The sequence below is a fragment of the Gossypium hirsutum genome, chromosome A13 (assembly GCF_007990345.1).
Source record: "Gossypium hirsutum isolate 1008001.06 chromosome A13, Gossypium_hirsutum_v2.1, whole genome shotgun sequence".
NCBI lineage: Eukaryota > Viridiplantae > Streptophyta > Magnoliopsida > Malvales > Malvaceae > Gossypium > Gossypium hirsutum.
Window position 1 is genome coordinate 61,443,258 of NC_053436.1, and position 936 is coordinate 61,444,193.

At 38.4% G+C, this 936-nt stretch overlaps 1 non-coding gene across 1 annotated transcript; it reads left to right on the top strand.

The window, feature by feature from the left end:
* The first annotated feature begins 620 nt into the window (after positions 1-620).
* LOC121213277 (small nucleolar RNA R71) lies at positions 621-727 on the top strand. The gene has a single exon (XR_005908660.1). It is a non-coding gene; the product is annotated as a small nucleolar RNA R71 (small nucleolar RNA).
* Positions 728-936: the final 209 nt, after the last annotated feature.

Below are 936 nucleotides of genomic sequence, written 5' to 3' on the forward strand. Positions count from 1 at the left end.
CTTGCTAATTTTTAAGTGTAGTTTTAGTGTTCTGAAAACGGGTTTCCGCTACTGAAATAAATTTTGTCATCATCTCCTCAAGGTTCGGCTTTTTCTCTTGCTGGTAAGGTTGTTATTAAAAGCCTGAAGGGGGTGGTGGTCTCTGATTCCTTTGGCCTCCCCATGAGAAAATTTGGGTGGTTCCTCCAACATGCATTGTGGTATTACTATAAGGATTATTTTGAGGTTGAGGATTATCACCCATATAATTCATTTGTTCATTCTCCATGTTGTAGCCATAGGGTGGGTATTTTGAATTGCTTGTTCCACCTCCACTTGCATCGTAATGCATTACTAGATGAACCTGTGAAGAACCAAGTAAACCATCAATTTTTATATTCAAAAGTTCTACCTAATTAGAGAGCATAGTAACCGAATCGACGTTAAAAATACCGACCGCTTTCGTTGGCTTTGTCCTCATGACTTGCCACTGATAATTATTCAGTGACATCTCTTCTATAAATTCATAAGCCTCTTCAGGTGTCTTATTATTAATAGTCCCACCAACAGTTGCATCAATCATCTGTCTAGTCAAAGGATTCAGGCTGTTGTGAAAAGCTTGAACTTATAGCCAAAGTGGTAGCCCATGGTGAGGGCATCTTCTCAATAAATCCTTGTATCTCTCCCATGCATCATAGAGTGTTTCTAAATCCATCTGCACAAAAGAAAAAATATCATTCCTTAGTTTTGCTGTTTTAGCCGGTGGAAAATATTTAAGAAAAAAATTTCGGTCATTTGTTCCCAAATGGTGATTGATCCTTGTGGTAACGGGTTCAGCCACTGTTTAGCCTTATTCCTCAATGAAGAGGGAAATAATAGAAGGCGAATGGCATTGTCAGAAACACCATTTACCTTAAAAGTGTCGCAGAGTTCCAGAAAATTTGCTAAATGAGTGTT